This window comes from Coturnix japonica, chromosome 14 (genome assembly GCF_054131305.1).
Source record: "Coturnix japonica strain WE chromosome 14, WE-NBRP24, whole genome shotgun sequence".
In the NCBI taxonomy this organism is placed as follows: domain Eukaryota; kingdom Metazoa; phylum Chordata; class Aves; order Galliformes; family Phasianidae; genus Coturnix; species Coturnix japonica.
In genome coordinates, this window is record NC_140676.1 from 10,076,068 (window position 1) to 10,093,019 (window position 16,952).

A 16,952-nucleotide genomic window follows, 5' to 3' on the forward strand; every position below is an offset into this window, starting at 1 on the left:
CAGATGAATAAACTGAAAATACCTTAACAGAGGTTACAGAGATGGAGGACAGCCAGATTTAAAGTGCTTTTCCTCATTACCCTGGGTGCAGGTGCCCAAACCTGAGGCAGGTGCCCACCCAGCTGCAGGCAGCTCTGCAGCACACATCACCCTGCCCCTGCCTCCCTGGTTACCTGGACCTGCGGGGTAGAGCTCTCCACATGCAGAATGATGGGCATTCTCGTCCCTCTCCATGCAGGAGCAACACATCACCAACTTGCAATAGCTAAAGGGGAAGGTAAGATTTCCTATTTTTTATACAGATTTCTTGTCCCTCAAAACCATGAAGAGTAATGCATCTCAGAATATATACAGCAAATAAATTGGGTTACAGTGAGCCCAAGAGCCTTATGTGCTAGCTTCCTTTATACTATTAAAGCATTTTGATGTTACTGACAAGTTCTGGTGAATGGGTCAGAACAAGTCTTCTCTACTTTTGCCATTTGCTGCTGCTGTTTCCCAGTGCTCTATGGAGCTGTGACTGCCTTGCTAATGCCACCTGCTTGCTAATGGGCTTTCCAAGGGCTTTTTTTTTTTTTCTTCTTGCACAGCCTCTTTTCATGCCATTGGCCAGTTTGCATTTGACAGCTCTGGGTAAGTGCCTGTGTCCTGGCATCTGAAGCACACACTCAGCTGCTGAACAAGTGTGCTCTTCATACTGATGGAGATAAGCTGCTGGCTGATGATTTTGATTTCTTATCTCCCCATTTTGGTTAGAAGTATATTCATCCAGAATCAGAATCTTTTACAGACATTTGCGTTTTTTTTTAAGGTGTCTGATTTTACACTTCGGGTAGCTCCAGCTCCCATAGCCATATGTTAGCACTGAGTTTAAAATTCTCACTCTTGTAGTGCTACATAGCTTTCGTTTCTATATTTTGCTACATTTCTATTTTCTTCTACAAATATATTTCCTATTTTTAATATGATTTCCCTTGAATTCTCTGTTAGCAGCTATGAATGCTCTTGTATGCTGCCTCCCAGTGTGACTATTTTGCCTGGCACCTGGGCTTGAAGGATATATTTTCTCAACACTGGTTTTAATTTGCTGGAATTTCCTTTTTAACTAGTCTTGTTCATCTTTCTTCACAGATTGAGCTAATAGTTGATACTGGTATAGTGTTTATGACTGACTCCTATACTACATCAGGGCCAATAAAGTAAGTTTTTATTCCAATGGTGAAAAGAATAGACATCAATCAATCTCTTTTAAGTTTGGTTCCTTGATGGTGTTTTTTTTGCAATAAGTAAGTGTCCTTCCTTCAGCCACAGTTTAGTTTGTTTTTAATTACTGAAGAAAACAAGTTTTGCAGGTTCCAGCCACACAGAAACAACAAAAAATAATCATTACCTCTCAAGTCTTCGCAAAGAGATGAACTATTCTTATAGCCTCAGTTTCACATTAAGACAAGTATACTGATGGATAGAGAGAGATGATTCAAAAGATTTTTGCTTGCCTTCATCTGCTAGAACAGTCTTAATACTGCCTTGACTTTAACACAGGATACAGACTGGGCTTGGACCATGTGTCCAACAGGGGAAGACTCCTTACCTTCTGTCTTGCTTAACTGACTTGGGGTAGTGCATGTTTATATTTTCCCATGGCCTCATTTTCAATAACTGGTTCAATATACTACTCAACAAAATAAAACTTTCCAAAATTGTGGTGAAAAATAGCCAAGTATAATAAAACAGAAGAACAGGACAAGTTTGAACACTTGTTACTAATAGGATTCTTCATCCATTGTATTCAGGATAATTATATTTGAAACGCCTGGGGAATAGAAGAAAGATTTTTCTCACTTAAGATGACACATGATGTGGTAGATGCTACAGTGCTTTTTCTATAAGCTACACATATCTGAGATCTCCCACAGATATTCTACAAAGCCTTCCTCAGTCTACTTAACCTTCATTAGTGCTGTCATCATCCACCTTCCAGAAAGAAGAAGAGACGCATGAAAATTGTTTCATCTTCATTTTATGAATGAATTTCATTGTTCAATCTTCTATAAGATAAGAATATCTCCTCATGAAGAACATCACTATGCTCCTCTGGCACAAAAAAACCCCAACATAATTTAAAAAAAATAGATTTTTCTGATAAACTGGTATAACTATGCTGTATTTTTTATTTTATTACTGGTTCTCTGTGAATCAGTTCACTCACCTTTTTAGATTGGGTGGTTAGTTAAGAAAAACCTGGGAGGTGAAAACTTTAGTATCTGTTTGTGATAACACCATAGAAATCTTTTATTATTTTTTTTTTATTTTTAAATAGCTTGTAACTGTACTGTTCAGAACATCATAATGTGATTAGTGAAGCAAATACAATCAACTTACAATGCAAATCTAGAATTCATCTCTGACTGCAATAAAATTACCTCAAGTTCCTCCGCATGTAAATTAGAATGGGATCAATGTTCAATTGTTCAATCATATGGGAAAAGGGTTTGATGAATCGGAATATTTTCATACAATTATTTTGTGAGAAGATCTCTAGTTGCCACTGAGAATTCTCCAACCTTATGAATGTAGAATAGGTTATCATTTACAGGCGTGTCTACACTTGCAAGCCTCATGCCTGAGATGATGTTTCCAGTACTAAGAAAGAACAGCAGGGGACCGAGTAGTGCGCTGTGCACTGTGTCTTATCCTGCAGGGATAAGAGATGGGCAAGCAACACACGTAGGGAATTGCTATTTACAGAAGAGAGAAAGGAGGAAGTTGCTTGTGCGCTATTTTCAAAGGCGCAGGATGCTTTGAAAATCAATTTATCTTTTTTATCTTATACAGGAGCTTTTTCTGATGTTGCAGAAAATATCAATTAAGATGTTATTCACTGTAGTATAACTTCTCTGTTAAACAGTAGTATTAAATCCAGATCTGCAACTCATGTTATGGTACATACTAACTATATGAATAGTGATAACAGCATGCAGCAGTTTCCTGCAAGCATAGCTGTCCTAGCTTACTAAGATGACCACATTGTCTATCTTTAGAAAGTTAGCAAGATTATGTTAGATCTTTCCTATACTGCCTGCTAGAGCAGTTTTCCTCCTGGACATTACTCTTCTGGAATCTCATATATTTCATATAGCTACTGTGCCTTTGCTTATATACTGGAACTGGCTTATTCTCTCGATACTGTTTTCTGCTTTGAGATATTGGAGTTCTGTAAGAACATATTACCAAAATTGATACAGACAGGTTTCCAAATTTTTAGTCTTCTTACATAAACTTTCTGAAATAGCTCAAGTTCTTCCATTCTTGTAACTTTCTCTGAACCTCTGCTCCTTTCCTACTTTGCTTAGAGTGAGATTTAGCTAAAAATGGTTATCTTGCTTTTATTTTATTATTTTTTTAACTTCATCTTTTATTGGAATTCATAAACAAAAGAACAAACCTACAAAAGCTGCCTTATAGCCAGGTTATAAAGCTGATTTCCCAACAATGAACAGAAACCGATGCCGCTGTTTCATTTACCACAACATTTCCTAGAAGACAATGCACAAAGTTTTATACTCTTTGTCTCCTCAAATCAGCCTTTTCTGGACAGATTCTTTTCTCCTTTTCTGCACTAAAGTCTCTCCTTGTGAATGGTACCTGACTGACAGCATGAAAGCTCAGTTGTTCTTTATAAAGAGACCAAATTCACAGGCAAAGTTTGTGAGTGCCCATAGCAACCTGCACACCATGCCCATGCAGGTTCAGTAGAGCTCTCCATTCTGGATGAGGCACTAGTTAAGTTTGCAAATGACTTTCGACCTGATTAATCTGACAACTGAAACCCAATTACTATAAATTCCAATAATTTTCACGATATGACACCAATACGACAGGAATCATACTGAGAATATCAGTTTACTTCAGTAGAGTTGGGGATGCATTTTTCTTTGCCCTACTTAATCTCCTTTCACTCTATGTCCTACCTTCAGCATATTACTTTTCTGTGAGTAATGATTCTGGAACAGGAGCAACAGCATTTAACATCTCTTTGTTTCAGAGGTAAGGTGAACACATTCCTACTCTATTTCTGATGATTCTCTCAGTGTATTACATTACATACTCATGCATACACGCACCCACACCAACTCTGGCTCATTGACTTGGAACTACTCAAAGGCTGCTAGACAGCCAGAAGCCCATTTTAGACTTTAGGCAGAAGTGTGTTCATATAACCAGTGTCACATTCCCTTAAAAACAGTGTTTTACAGGTGCTTCTCTGTATGCTAGAGACCCTAGATTCAATTTACCTCTTTGGCAAACTGCACAGCCAATCCTTTCCAAAGACCAAAGGCACCTAAGAGGTTCAGCGAAAATAAATGAAAATCAGACCTCAGCAGTGAGCCAAAGCAGAACAGCTTTGGCAAAAGATGTTTGAGAACATGAGAAACACTGCTAAAACTCTACTGGGCCACAGCAAGACATATTAGAAACTTTTACTGTATTCTGTTAGCAACAAATTAATAATGCTGTACATGCCTGTGTTCTATCTGCCCCTGCAGCCTCCCTGCAGGCGGGACCATCAGACCCAGAACAGCTCTGCAGTACCCATGGAAGCCAGCAGGCTCTTCCTCTTAGCTTACAAATTGAAAGCTAAAGCAGATATACATACCTCACCAAATCCTTATGTAAAAATCTACAGAACAGAAGGAGATCTATTATTTAATATAATCAACTGCATAATCTTATAAACTGCACAGGGAGGAATTTAAATTACATTTTTCTGTATCAGGCTCTTCATTACCACTTTGGGAAGAGTTAGAAGTTAGAGCTCTCTTTCCGCCTGTTGTCTTTTAATCCTCTCATTCTCAAGTCACTCAGTAGAGCATAAGAGCACCATAAACCTAACGCTGTGAAGTTTTATGTCCTTGCAGTTACAAATCCTAAAAGCAGAAGGCACACTTGTTGCTTAATATGTCTCCTTGAGATTCTCCCCAAGCACATTCCCTTACTCGTAGATGAATGCCAGCATTCCTCATCTTCCTACTGCAGAATTCATTGTAAGTTGAGGGCAGATGGATGAAAAAATGAACTATATTGCAAAGCAAACATGTTTATTGCAGCCACAGATACAGAAAAAAATATATACTGTAAAACTGACTCTCGGTTTTGTTTATTCACCTAGTTTTGTGTTAAGATGAGGTTTTATGAGCTAAGTAACCCAAATTAGGCTACAGAGACGGCTCAAGCTGTGGAGATTTTAAGGTGTTATATACAGCTGGGGTTGTCTGAACCCCTTGGGCTGGAAACAATTACTGCTGAATGCTATTAATTTTGTAGTGTGCTTCATGTTGAACTGCAGGTGTCATAAAAAAGAACTTGAGTTGAGGAGCATGCTTTATTTTGGCATGCACAGTGCATGGCTTGACTCCCTAGGGATGCCAGGATAACTGGGGAGTACTTTATAAGCAGCTGATTGTAACTGCTGCATATAAAAGCCTGCAAATATATCTCTTGAAATGTATTTAGTTGTGCCTCCACCTTCTGCCATAGCCACAGCCCTACTGTGTCCTCCTCCCTGAAAAGCTGCAACACCAAATCCAGCTGCTCATGAGAACCCAAGTACTATTTGCAGAGGAATAGCTATGTTCCCAGAGCTTTTACAGCTGGGATAGCAGCTCAAACCCCTCACAACCACTGCTGGGTTTCATAATGGAAAGCACCCGTTAGTCTGATTCTGCCTCATTCTAGAATTCTTCCTTTCCCCCACAGGCATAGCACAATATAAACTGCGGGGGGGAGTGAGGGGTGGGGGGGAGGGGGGAGGGGGAAACAACCATAAAAAACAACCCAATATCATGTCTGGAAAATGTAACAGAGAAAATATCATGAGATATTTCCCATGATATTAAGATCAGTGCAGAACTTCACTCTAACTGGCAAGCCAATATAAAGGTAGCATGATAATTTCTGTAGTGTTTCTATACAGTTCAGCACTGTATGGAGAGATGAGAAGCCAATCTCATGCAAGTGCTCCATCAAGACAAGCCCAAAGGACAACAGCAAGGAGTATGAAGTAGTGCGCACATACAGTGGAAGAAGAGGAAGCTACAGTCTTTTATCACATCAAGTTATATGAAATCTTTTTATCTAACATGAATCAAGATCAAATCTAGACTGTGAGACATGGTGATCAGAAAGCAGGAAGTAGTAATAGTGGATCTTTCAGAGGGCCTCTGGGGAAAAGCTACCTTGAAGTCATCCTAAAAGCTATTATCCTAGAAGTGGAGTACCAACTTTTTTTTTGTGAAACATGATGATGTAACCTACCATGGTCGTTTCCCCAGCACCCTGCAATGTCAGATGGATGATCTCTGTGCTAAGCTACTGTGAAGTGTTGCTGTCTTTCCAGATTTCATCAGTGGTTGCATTTTTAACACCAAGGAAGCTAGGAGCAACACCTTAGCTTGCTCTGGGGAAAAAAATCACAATTTGGGTGATTATTATTATCTTTGAATGTGCTGCATTTCCACTAATTTTCCTAAATACACATTTATTTCAAGCAATTAAAAAAAAAGGGGAGACTTAATTCATAATGTATAAAGAATATGGTAATGGTTACTCCAGAGCACATTTTAATAAACCAATTTAGTCACTAGAAAGTCTTTATGGACATGTATCTCAGAGCCAATTAATGATTTACTGACCTCTTGTTACTAGAAAATCTTCAGGTTGTTTGTAATTTCCAATAGTTTGTTAATTAACTTTACTGAAGAACTTCTTTTGTGACTTGTGAAAACCTGGTATCACAATGACACGTTCCCTGAGAATATTTCAGATTTCATATTTAAAACATCAGCTGGGTGAAACGTCACAGCTATTCCCTGAATGGATAAATGTAAACCAGAAATATGGCTTAAAGATGCTATAGGAACAAAAAAGAAACAAGAGTGAGTAATAGATACCGTTAAAGCTTTTCCTTTCTGAGCTGCATAAACCTTGTCCAAGGCATTATTCCTAAGAGGAAAAGAGGATATTGTAAAGTTTATTGGCTTGCTGTAGTGTTTAAAGCTATTTCATCTTTTGACAGTTGTAAAGCATAACTCCTTGGGGAGTAAAAAGGTAAATAAAGAGTTTGGATTTAAATCCATCTCTGTTTTCTTTGCCATAGTGTTTTACTCTAGAGCGACTGACTCAGGAACTCCATCTCCCCTGCTTATCTCCTAAAACATTTCTAGTTCAAATATCCAAACATCGAGCTAGACTCTCACTGCTCACAGTCACTGTGGGAGTTGAACTTAGAAGCACTGCAGAAATAAAGTGTATTGAAAATATAAGTGTATGTTAAAAGAGCAACAAAGAAAACACTTGATGCTATTTACCTAGCTCATTGTTCCAAAAAGAACATAGTAAAGTCTAAATAGATACCTTCAGCATATTAGAAAAGTTATGAGATCTCGGGCTCCTTGTACACACCCCGAGAAAGAGCAGTAAAACACAATCAGAATTAGAACAGAAATTAACAAACATTTGTGGATATTAAAAGTAACACACACAAAAAAATCTTTCCCAATAACTTCACAAAGCTGCAACAGCTGCCCACTCCTTCCAAATATTCACCCACGCATAAATACATATCATTTTTCTTTTAGATAAGTAGGTATATGATGTATGTAGAAGAGGCATAGCACTTGAATGAGTACTATCTCTTCTGTGCTATTTGCTACAAGTTTGATTATCACCATTTTCAACTGCTGTCTATAAATACTGCACAGACTAATTAGTTAAAAAAAATCACTTCTGTATTATTTAACTCCTAATAAAAGTATAACAGAATGCAGAACAAGGTACTACAATTGTATTTTCTTGTCTCTTCTGTAACAGACATCCCATTCTTCTCCTGCATCTCACTGCAAACAGTTCATTTGAGCATAAAGGAGCGGCATACATTTCTCTGTTTGTCAAAGGAGCTCCATTTACATTTCCATGGTGACATACACAGCTCTGTTCTTTGTTACTCAGGAGTGAAATGTGCAGGATCTCTGCCACATACTAGAAATGCCAGTACATGCAATTTTAATTGCAAAAGTCCTTCTCCTCTTTAATTCCATTATTTCTGCCTTGCTCACTTGCCAACTGTCTTGGCTTTACTGGCTGTTTCACAACACCCAACTTCTAACTGAGAGGGCAGGAAGCACAGCCTTCTCCCAGGCATTTGGTACAGGTCCAAATCCTGCCATCCTCACTTTTTACTAAATTCTTGTTCTCACACAATTCCCATTAACCGATGTGAGAATTTCAACTACACAAGCATGAAGCCAGGTTGTGTAGATCCGGCCCAGTGTGTGGAAAGTACAGGGCTTTGGTTCTCATCAATGGACTTGTGAGTGGGAACTACTGAATCTGAGTGCAACCTGCAGAATTGAGCTGCAGCAGTGCTATCAGTGCTTTGCTTCAGAAAGAACATTTTCCATCCTTTGACCTGGTAAGTTAGATTATATTGGCCTACAGAGTGGAAGTCAGAGAGACGCTGCAAATACAGAATCTAATTTTGCATCTCAGTAGCAGATCATCATATTTCTCCATCAAGGCAGTCAGATGTATGGCAATAAAAATGTCATTGGCTTGACTTTTTATGGCTCACTCGGGCCAGAGTCTACAGAAAAAAAATACTGGGCCATATTCTCACCTGGTAGAGCTGGCAGAGCCTCAGAAAAGAACCCTGATGAGTCTTTTAAAAGTCTCATCATGTTCATTCTTTCAATATAACTTTTCTTCTTCCTTGCAAGGCAAATGCAATATCCCCTTTCTCTATTGCAGCCCCATCACATTCCTGCAGCTTCACAGAGAGTGAGACCTGACTCCTACTGCCAGCCTCAAAAATCAAAGCAACCATCTGCACATGTTAAAGCATGTTTTATACAAATGCCTTGGGACAAGAACACAAAGGATGTAAAATTCTATAAAACAAACATTTAAAAAGCTAAATAAGTCTAATGGATTTTTTTTTTTTCATTTTGACCTAAAAATAAAAAGCATTTTTAAGTTGTAAAACGCAAAGGTATCACATTTCACAGTTTTGGACACTGATGAATAAATGGATAAGGTCCATTAGGTACTGTCCATAGATGCGGATGAGGAAAAAGCCTTTTAGAAGCTGAAAAATGTCTCTTGATTAAGTGTTCAAAAGGCAGAACCAGGAGATGCAAGCCCTTGTAAGCTGAGATCAAACTTTAAAGTCAAACCTATTATTATTGCAGGTCAATTAGGTTCTTTTCAAACTGAGCTAATACAATAGAAAAAAATTCATCTATGCAGCTATTTTCCGGACCTGATAAGACTATGCTCAAAGGGAACATCAAAGGCTGGTTGCTGGAATATTCACAAATAAAAGAAACCCAGGAACAATCAAATCAAGATTAAAGTTTCCACAGCTACTTTGAAAATGCCTTCTGCTTTACAGAGACCAAAATACAGCACCGTTTTGGTTTTTTTCTTTTTCTTTTTAAAGAAGAGAATTGCCACAGCCCTGAATAACCCTTCTCTTCTCCCCACTGCTCTTGAGGACTCGGCTCCCATCCCTCAGTCCCTCCTCTGGCAGGCTTTTCGCCCTCCAGCTGTTCTCATTATTTTATTCTGGCACGCTAATTCCTGGCTGTGTTGCTGGATGCGTTTATGTTAGCTAGTCGAAGCAGCTCAATAAAGATAGTCTGGAGTATCCCAAGCAATGCAGATATAACCTAGATTACACTGCTCCATAAGTGACTGAATTTTAACCAGAAAGGACTGTCATTCTTTTCTTTGGAGCTCTGTTATCAGTGGGAAGCAGAGATCAGACACCTTTCTGAAGCACATTTTCCTTATCAATAGCACCCAAGCATTTGGAAAGAAATTCTGTAAAAAAGAACAACAAAAAGAAAAAAAACAAGTTTCATTAATGACTGCCTTTTTTGTTTAAACCAGCTGAATCTAGGAGAGGGGGAAAATCATCAAAGCTCTTCAACTATCCTTTGCCATCTTCCAAGTATCTGTAGAGAAGTGGTTATCTCAAAGCATTCTTTTCCTCACTGCTTACTTTTTGTAGAAAGGAAAGCAAAACTTTTAGCGGACTGTGTACTCACAAATTAGATTTTACTTCTGTGTGAAGGTGACCCTACAGGACTTTTCAGCAAAACTGCCCTTGGACACAGTATTATGTAAAACTTACTTCCCAGGTATGCTGGTACTGCTGGAATACAAACACGTCCCTTTCTTTCCAGAGATCAAGACTAGCATAATACAGAATCTTTGCCTCTTACTTCCTTTGATATATTTCATGTGCATCATGGCTATCTTTCAGTACAAGGGCATTTGCAGAAACAGACACTCCCATGTGGGTCAGTAGTAGGTGTCACGCGGTGAATGTTCATATATTCACTCTGAAATGGCCTTGCACTGTTGCTGGATGCCAGAAGCCAGCATGATGGCCTTGGCAACTCCCACATCACCCAACTCTTGACACCTGAAAGGAGCAAAACCTACTTGAGTTCACCGTCATTCTTGCCTTTTACTCCAGCTGTAACTCAGCTGTGCATTAGTTCCTGCATCTGCCTCATATTTGCACTCCTGACCCTTGATTCCTGCTTCTGCCTCTGGCTTAGTCCTGACATTTCTGTGTCCTTATAGCCATCCAGAGAGCTGCTAAATCTCCACAGAAAATGAGATGGTTCCAAGGCAGGCACTCATACAGAAATCACACAAACTGCTGGAAAGCTTCACTCTGTGCTTTTTTTTCACCACAACTTTCACTGACATTCAAAATATTTTAACAATGATTTTTACCAAAGATTTTAACTGCAGGATTTTGGCAAAATATCTGATAAAATTGCAACAGCTCTTTTTCAATAAATAAATAAATGTATAAATAAAATAAAATAAAACAAAATAAAAGGTAAAAATAGGAAACTTGCAATTAATTGTAAATTTTAGACTAAGTTTAAAAGAAATACCTAATCAAACAGTTAATCTCAACAACAGTTCTAATTTCACTATCAATTTGATCTTATTTTTATTTGATTGTCATCTATTACAAAAAGTCAAAATGAAATAGTTTGTGTTGTTTTGAAAGCTAATTTTCTATATTATCATTAATAATATTTATAAAGAAAAATATGTCTCTGAAATGTTCTGTTTAAATTAAATCTGCATTTTCCAGTGGGAAACTGCTCCATCACAGTTTTCTTTTTTACCAGCTTTAATTTTGATCAGGCTTAGTTCTGTGGCAGAATTCAGAGATACCTGATGGATGTTCTCAATTATATCCAATACCTGTAGCTACGAAAGGCCATGCTGGCAGTCAGGAATAATCAGCACTTAAAGATGCCTGGACGTAGGAAATAAATGCATTACACCCTCTTGAGCAGTTAGACGATGGATGATTCTTCTTATACTCTCTTATTGTGCGGATCTGCAATGTCTGCTTAAATGGAAGTCATGCAAAACCACCTTTATACTGGATATTGCAGCTATAAGCTCTGTATACAGACATGAATAGACTTAATATTGCAGTACCTTAACTTTTATGACTTGGCGAGAAGGTAAGTAAAGTGGAAAGCTGTAAAAATAAAAACTTTCAGCTCCACTAGGCCAAAAAGTGCTATCTCAAATATCAGAAATAAAGCTGCTGGTTCACATAACGAAAAAACTTACCCTCCTAAAGGCTTCTTTCCCTCTCCCTGAGCCAAACTGACTAAAGTTGATAATGATGCCAAAGGAGATGACTGTGAAACATGAGTGTTGTCAGTTTTCTGAAGTGACTCATCTTCACATCTTTTAATCAAATCTAGATTTTTCTTTCTCTAATTTCCTCCAGAAAAGCTTCTGAACAGAAGGTCATAGCCTGAGGCCCTCTCAAGATAGGACAGAAATAATGATTTTTAAGGATAGCATTTCTGCAGAGATTTATCAAGTGCAGCAATTACTCTCATGATGTGAGGCATGCTTGTCCTCAGCAGTTTGCAACGGTAGAAGGGCTTCTGAATGTCCAGTCACTGTTGTGGCTGAAGGTTAAATCTGGGATTCTGCTAGGTAACATTTTCACTAGAAATGATTCTGAAGTTGGCTGTGGACTGTGAGCAGGAAAAACCCATGCAGTAAACAGCTCAGTTGCTGAAACACTCAGAGGAGACCCAGACTACAGCTCTGCTTTGGATTAGGCAGAACAGGGATAATATTTCAGGTAAGTGTCCCCATCTGCCCCATGGGACAGCTGTTTTCTTTTACTTTATAAATATTTATCGGGTCAGAGAAAGACAGATGGATGCAACAGCTCAGCGGTCAGGGTACAGATGAGTCTGGGAATCAAATTCAGCTCAAATCTGGTCTCAGATATTATTTTTTTTCCAGTCAGAACTAAACCTGAAATGTGACTCTGTAATAGTACAGACTTGCTCAAAGGTTAACAAGAGTTGGACCAAAACTAAACCGCATTCAGGTCTGACTGAGGTAGGAACATACAGAATGGACATGGCATTTGGTCTTGATGGTGTCCTATATGCACCACAACACAGAGACTGGTGGCAAAGCTGAGGTAGCTGAATTCACCTGTGAATAGATGTGTACTGGGAATGACAGAAAGCAGATGTAGGGCCTGATAGGGCTCAGTGCAGGCTAGAAGTCTAGTCCTGGCATTACAATTGAAGTCTGCCTGATTTGCCCTACTTTGAGCTTGAGACAGCTCAGGATGTGAGGAGGCATAACAATGGCCTTTAGTATTCTATTGGCTATGCTAAATAGCAACTTGGTATAGAACTAACCAAACAAGTTCTGGAGGTGTCCCATGTTTTAAAAAAGAAGAAAGATAAATGATCAGTACTTTCATAATGGAGGAAATGAAAGTTCCACACAACCTAAAATGTTTTAAATAGAGAGAGAAAAAATATTTTCAAGGCAGATTTTAGTATTTATTTGATGACTCCATTTGGTATCAGAAAATGAGAAAATGTGATGCCATCTGTAGAAAACCTGTAACAATGATTTTCACAACTGTTTATTGTGCACAACAATTTTAAATCAGATTACAACATTATTTAAGCCATAATGGGAAAAGTGTATCTAAAATCAGATAATTGACAGCAGTGGAAGTAAGAAAAGGCAAGTCAGAAGCATTATGACCCTATAAGCCTTACTTTAGTGGAAGAATTCTATAGCATTTAGATTCTGTTTTCATGCATGTGTTTAAGATAAAATTATTCCAGTTGGGTAATAAATGCACTTTTCCAACTGAAAAGTCAATATTTAACATCTATTGTGTTCTGGTTTGTAGAGCATGCCTCATTCAGATAATAGTGATGTAAACCTATCTAGTTGCAGAAATATATGGAAGAAACATTGAATATGTGCAAAGAATCAAGAGCACATGTTTTCAACGCTAGACTTACAGTCCCCTATCTGCAGACTTGCCTCTCTCTGACACAAGGGCAGCATAAGATTCCTTTGCACTAACACACAGAAGCTTTTTATTTTATCATTTTATCATTTTTATTATTTTAATTAGTTTCTTATTTTATTTTATTTTAGTCAGACAGTTTGAAGACTATCATTACCTAGTTTCAAGCTCTTCTAGTATTTCATCAGCATGATAGATTTTGCACTTTTAATCCCACAGTGCCTTCTCAGTCTGTGGACAACAGTGCCTTCATATCTCTTACTGTGTAGATTTAAGTCCCTAAGTGAAATTAACTATGATTTGAGTTATGATTATTAGAACTCTAATAATACCATAGAGTCCAATTCTGCTGTTGCCCAAGTGTAGCTTTTACAAAGGATTTAGACCAACAGAACAAAACATGTTATTGCTAAGGCAATGAAAGCATGTTAATTGAGATTTGCAACACCATATTGGGGAGGGAAATGTTATTATTTCTGTTTTACACATGAGGAAACAAACATGGGCAGACAAGGACATTCATTGAGTTGGTCTCAGTTTCATTCCAGTTGTTTTAAAAACAGAAAAATGAGGCTGAATTTCTTCCAGGTGATATGTTCTGTTGAGACATCTATTACTGATTTTTGCAACTATCCCAATATGCTTTAATAAAGCACAAATATATCTGATCAGCACTTACCCATACCAAATGTTGTATCTGTTTGTTTTTCTTAATATTTTTAGGCTATATGCTCACACACACACACACACACACACACACATATGATACACTTTGAATTAAAGTGGCTTTTTAATATATACCTATATTTTAAATGGGAACATTGAGAGCTTTGACCTCACAGAACAAAGAAGGAAATAAACAGGGCAATGTTAAGGTTCACAGTTCAAATTTTACGCAATGTTTTTGAGAACAACAATGCAATATTAAGTAAAATGTCTAAAATAAGAGTGAGAAATATATCCTTGAATGCATGGAATGAGACAGGATTACAGACTTAGTGAAAGAAAGTTGCTAAGATGGCTAGGGTATATTTTTTTCTTTATTTATGTGTGAGAGAGAGTTAAAGTAAGCAAGTGACCCATTGCATCATGTATTACACTTGCTAATGTCTCAATGCTATTACTCCTACTGGTATAAATCATTCACTGTCCTTACACACACTTCAAGCACGAATGTAATTACCTGGTATATCTCTAAAAATAATTAAAATGTAAGGAGCTGACTAATTTGAGATATTCTTATATGCTCTCCGATGAAAAATCGTTCTCTGTGCTCAAAGGCAGAAGTGGAATATCAGAGCTCATAAGTTATACAGTAAGAAATATTGTAACATTTTAGATGAAAAAGTGCTCCCCTAACCTCAAACTATGGTATTACAAACTGATAGGAAATGTAATGATAATCCTTACTAATCCTGAAAGTCAGTTACATACTTTGTGTGGAGAGTGTTTATGCAGAATGGCTTCATGAGAAAGGACATGAAGAGATTCCTCTAGTTAAATTGTAAAAGAATGAATGTGATTAAAGACAAAGACGGTTTATCCTAGGGACGGTCACGGGCTAGGCAGCTGAGAAGAAATCAGTATGTGAAAAGACAGGGTATGTAGCTAAAGATGAAATATGTATCTAGAAGCAAGGACGGCCTGAGGGAAAAGCAAGATGTGTAGCAAGGTGTAGACAAAGCTGCAAAGAAAAAGTATCCATAAGACTAACCACAAAGGTCAGATGAAGTAATGTCTAATTCACCAATCCTGAGCTTAACTTTTGCAATATGCATGAACTTATTACTGATTGTATAAATAAGATGCTGTAACACCTAATAAACGAGGCTTGTTGACCATGATAGCATGAGACTTGTCTCCCGCGGTTACTTCCAACAAATGGTGACCCCGACGTGATAAGGAAAAAAGGGCGCCACGGGTGAAGAACTGCGTTGGGTTCGGGTCCGGATTTCACAGCCCGACGGACGACGAAAGAGCTAAAATTGGAGCTCCGCGTCTCGAGCGACCACGACAGGTGGGCTCGACCGACACGTGCTGCCGAAGCCTGGAGGGCTGCAACGGTACCGACGTGAGTAAAAATGGACAGGCAAGCAGCATATAATTTATTTTCCGCTTTTCTTAGGCGGAGACAGTTTAAGGGGGTAGACTTGGAAAAGGAACTCCCTAAGTTATTAGTGTATGGGTATGCTAAAGGGTTATTTCAGAATCTGCATTTAGTGCATGATCTTGCTGAATGGTGTAAATTTGGAGATGCAATTTTTCAGGGAATGATAGATGGGGAGAAAATGGCTAAAAAATGCGGGAAGTGGTGGCGTGTGGTTTATAATGATTTGTTGCAATATCAGGCAGAAAAGGAAGCGGTAGAGAAAGCTAGTGCTGCGCAGGGGAGGAATAAGAATTATAATGAATGGTCAGATTGCCCGGGGCCCCCTGCAGTGTCCACCATAAAGTTGCCGCCGGCCGCCGAGCCTGAGTTGCCAGTGGCTGTGGAGCCGAGTGCCCCGTCTCCGTCTCCCTGCACGTCTGTATCAGACGAGCCGCCTGCATCGACCATGGCGCTACAGCCGGCCCCCTCGACCCCCCTTTGCAATGAGCCGCTCCCTGGGGCACAGAGTGACCTGGCGGAGGCCGTCGCGCGGGAGCGGGGGGGGGCTTGGGCTGCGCTGGCGCGGGCTTGTTTAGAGACGGGAGACGGTGAGGCGTTGGAAGCGGTGCCACAGGCGGTGCTGCCGGTGGGGTATTCGCCTAATGCTGCAGGTGGGACACAGGCTGCCATCAGTGCTTTAGATTGGAAGTTGTTGTTACAATTGCGGTCTACGGTCAGTCAGTTTGGAGTAAAAAGTGAGCCAGTGAGACAGATACTGGATTATATCTGGAGTACTCAGGTTTTGTTGCCATCTGATTGTCGGGCTATAGCTAGGTTGATTTTTTCGCAGCACCAACAACTGCTATTTAATGCTTATTGGGAAGAGATGTGCCAACAGAGAGTTGCGATAGTTAGGCAGCCTGGAGATCCGCTGTATAATGTCACCGTTGAAGAACTTTTAGGGGTGTGTCCTTTCATCCGGACGGAGGCCCAGGCCTTATTAGGACCAGTTAAATGTAGGGAGTCAATGTATCTGGCCAGACAGGCTGTGGATAAGATCAAGGCACCAGGTGGGTTGTCGTCTTATATGGGAATCCGGCAGGGAAGAAATAAGGATTTTGGAGCGTTTCTAGATAAGGTAGCTGGAGCCATAGAGAAGGCTGGAGTACCAGAGTACATGAGGGAAATAATGCTAAAACATTGTGCACTTCAGAATTGTAATGCTACAGCTCGTGGCATTCTAAGTACTTTGAGGAGTAACTGGACAATAGAGGAGGCGTTAGACAGAGTATCGAGCGTGCCCACCGGGGCTCAGGCTTTCATAGTTGAGGCTATTAAAGAGCTAGGGGCAGGATTAAAGGCACAGGCTGAGGCTTCTCAGAATCAAGTGTTAGCAGCCCTTGCACCCCTCCAAGCTGCAGTCGCTACAAGCCCACGCTCGCAGAACAGCTC

General features: G+C 39.2%; 1 protein-coding gene across 1 annotated transcript in view; it reads right to left on the bottom strand.

Annotated features, from left to right (window-relative positions):
* SEMA6D (semaphorin 6D) overlaps nt 1–16,952 on the bottom strand; it is a 488,676-nt gene that overhangs the window by 224,088 nt on the left and 247,636 nt on the right. The gene's annotated exons all lie outside the window — the stretch shown is intronic.